At 43.7% G+C, this 3,743-nt stretch overlaps 1 non-coding gene across 1 annotated transcript; it reads right to left on the minus strand.

Moving 5' to 3' along the window:
- Positions 1 to 3,313: 3,313 nt before the first annotated feature.
- Positions 3,314 to 3,384, minus strand: TRNAG-GCC (transfer RNA glycine (anticodon GCC)). Its single transcript has one exon. It is a non-coding gene; the product is annotated as a tRNA-Gly (tRNA).
- Positions 3,385 to 3,743: the final 359 nt, after the last annotated feature.

Below are 3,743 nucleotides of genomic sequence, written 5' to 3' on the forward strand. Positions count from 1 at the left end.
TCACTGAACATCTATTAGAGATAGTTTGCATCTGTCTAGGCACTATTCATGGATTTAGTTAATAAGTGGGAAATCTGGGATTTAAACTTTGTCAACCTAGCTCCAGAATTTATGCACCAAATCATTGTCTGTTCTGCTAAACTTAATTCTTAAAGAATCCACCAAGGCATGTGTGCGTGCTAAGTCACTTCAGTCGTGTCTGACCCTTTGCGACCTCGTGGACTGTAACCTACCAGGCTCCGCCATCCATGGGATTCTCCAGGCAAGAACGCTGGAGTGGGTTGCCATGCCCTTCTACAGGAGGGCTTCCTGACCCAGGGATCGAACCGAACCCATCTCTCTCATGTCTCTTGCTTTGGTGAGCGGGTTCTTTATCACTAGTGTCACCTGGGAAGCCCAAAGCCTGTGTTTTTAATCTCATTTTACAGAGAAAACTGAAGCCTACAGGGTTTCAATCAAGAGCTCAAACTAAGGTGCTCGTAGGGAGTGGGTGTAAGATGATGCTTTTCCCTCCACTAGTTTTGCTTAGAATATAAAGCTCTCTCAATCTGTATTGATAGTCAAGATTATAAGAACTCTTTGTTTGCTGTTAACCGAATGATGAGGAAAACAACCACTTAAGAATGATAATGAGATGTTACTAGTGAGAGTTAAGACCTCTCAATTAGTCAACACAAACAACTTAAAGTTTAAGATGACCATCCTTGTTAAAGATCATAGGTAAAGACAATGTGGCCAGGGGAATGTTTAAGACATGACTTTGTCAAGCCTGCTTGTGACTCAAATAGTTAAGTCACTTAAGCTCTCAACCTCTGTTTCTTCATCTTTAAAATGTGAACAGTAACATCTACTTCCAGAGACGGCAATGGCACCCCACTCCAGTACTCTTGCCTGGAAAATCCCATGGATGGAGGAGCCTGGTAGGCTGAAGTCCATGGGGTCGCTAAGAGTCGGACACGACTGAACGACTTCACTTTCACTTTTCCTTTCATGCATTGGAGAAGGAAATGGCAACCCACTCCAGCGTTCTTGCCTGGAGAATCCCAGGGACGGCGGAACCTGGTGGGTTGCCGTCTATGGGGTTGCACAGAGTCGGACACGACTGAAGCGACTTAGCAGAACATCTACTTCATAGTGTGGTATAGAAATTAAATGATATCATGCACTACAGCACATGTAACTGTTCAATCAGTGTTACCAACAATGCTGTTGTTGTTCAGTCACTCGGTTGGGTCCAACTCTTTGTGACCTATGGACTGCAGCATGCCATGCTTCCCTGTCTTCCACCATCTCCTGGAGCTTGCTCAAACTCATGTCCATTGAGTCGGTAATGCCATCCAACCATCTCATCCTCTGTCATCCCCTTCTCCTTCTGCTTTTTATCTTTCCCAGCATCAGGGTCTTTTTCAGTGAGTTGGCTCTTCAAATCAGGTGGCCAAAGTACTGGAGCTTCAGCGTCAGCATCAGTCCATCCAATGAACATTCAGGACTGATTGCCTTTAGGATGGACTGGTTTGAACTCCTTGCTGTCCACAGGGCTTTCAAGAGCCTTCTCCAACACCACAATTCCAAAGCATCAGTTCTTTCATTCTCAGCCTTCTTTATGGTCCAACTCTCACATCCATACATGATTACTGGAAAAACCAAAGCTTTGACTATATGGACCTTTGTCAGCAAAGTTGTCTCTGCTTTTTGACACACTGTCTGGGTTTGTCATAGCTTTTCTTCCAAGGAGCAAACATCTTTTAATTTCATGGCTGCAGTCACCATCTGCAGTGATTTTGGAACCCAAGAAAATAGTTTTTCACTGTTCCCATTGTTTCCCCATCTATATCCCATGAAGTGGTGGGAAAAGATGCCATGATCTTAGTTTTTGAATGTTGAGTTTTAAGCTTTTTCACTCTCTTTCATCTTCATCAAGAGGTTCTTTAGTTCCTCTTTACTTTCTGCCATAAGGATGGTATCATCTGCATAACTGAAGTTATTGATGTTTCTCCCAGCAATCTTGATTCCAGTTTGTGCTTCATCCGGCCCAGCATTTCACATGAAGTACTCTGCATATAAATTAAATAAACAGGGTGACAATATACAGTTACCAACAATAAAACTTAGTAATCCTACCGTTATTATGCCACGACTCTCATTGTTGTTCCGTACTTTGAGAAAATAGATCTATAAAAGAGCATATGACTCATTAAAAACCAAAAAAAAGAATGACAATTAGTGTCAACTTTCACTCAGCTTCTGTGTCAGAAAGACAAGAGGGTACAGTGGCAGGAGCAGTGAGGAGTCGCAGCATTCCAGCCTCCTCTCAAGGGGGCTCTGCTCCCCCCAGTTAAGTATGGTCACGGGGGACAGCAGGCCCAGCATGGCCAGGTATGGCAGTTAGCTATTGCTACCTGACAAACTACCTCCAGACTCAGTGACTTAAACAATAAGTATTTATTATTTACCTATAACCTATGGATCAGGTAGGTAGTTCTTCAGTCTTGGCTGGATTCACTCATGCGTGTGAGGTCATCTTTTGAGTCAGCTGTGAGCAGTTTGCTGATCTTGAATAGGGTCTCTTGTGTGTCTTGGGCCTTGGCTGGGACAACTGAGATAATTTGTGTCTGTTTGATATGATCTCTTACTTTCCTGTGGGTGAGCCTAAGCTTGTTCACAGGGGGCTTGGCATGTTTCCAAGAAAGGGAGTGCTATGTCCAAGGCCTCTTAGGTCCAGGCTTAGGACTGGCATGCTCATTTCTGTCATATTATTATTTTAGATAATTTTAAGATAGTTTATTATTAACCAAGAGCCATTAGGATTTACAAAAAGGAATAAGCATAGCTAGCTTAAGATAGCTGTTGCCAAAGAACCTCAGGAGATTCCTGGGAAATAACACTTTAGACTGCCCAAGACCTCTGGCACTGCAGTGGAAGTTTCCTTCTCATGGGACTAGAGAAGATTAATAAGTGATGACTGTTATTCTTAGGTATGGCATACTTAGATCCATTTTCCCTTACTAAAAATAGGATGTGCATTCACAGCTATGGAGAATGATGCCTGCAAATTTCCAGCAAAATGGTCATATTTGTTTCAAAATTCATGTGTGTGTAGTTACTCAGTGGTGTCTGACTCTTTGCACCCCCATGGACTGTAGCCCACCAGGCCCCTCTGTCCATGGGATTCTCCAGGCAAGAAAACTGGAGTAGGCAGCTATTTCCTTCTCCAGGGGATCTTCCCAACCCAGGGATTGAACTGAGGTCTCTTGCACTGCAGGCAGTTTCTTTACCAACTGAGCCACCAGAGAAGCCCCAAAACACAGTGCAATGCATCAGCTGGGAATCGAACCCAGGCCTCCCGCGTGGCAGGCAAGAATTCTACCACTGAACCACCAATGCAAGCCTCAAAATTCTCACTGGCATATTTCAATTAAATAACTGGGAGGATCTTGCATTTCAGGGGTCCACATGAGATCAGAGTGTTTGGATTAGATGTCTCCATAACTCATTTCTGTCATATTCTGTTGGCCAAGGCAAGTCACAAGGCTTGATCCAGAGGCAAAATGTGGGGACATAGGTGTCAACTGTTTATGGGAAGTGCTGTAAAGTGACACTGCAAACTGTGTGATCAAAGGGAGGGGTGAGGAATTGGGGCCAGCTTTGCAACCAATCGACCACGTGCTGTCTTCCAAGTTTTCAGCAGAAGTTAGAAATCCAGATCTTTATACATGAAATCTCCTGAGTTTTACGTACTACCA

Source organism: Bos indicus, chromosome 6 (assembly GCF_029378745.1).
Source record: "Bos indicus isolate NIAB-ARS_2022 breed Sahiwal x Tharparkar chromosome 6, NIAB-ARS_B.indTharparkar_mat_pri_1.0, whole genome shotgun sequence".
Lineage (NCBI taxonomy): Eukaryota > Metazoa > Chordata > Mammalia > Artiodactyla > Bovidae > Bos > Bos indicus.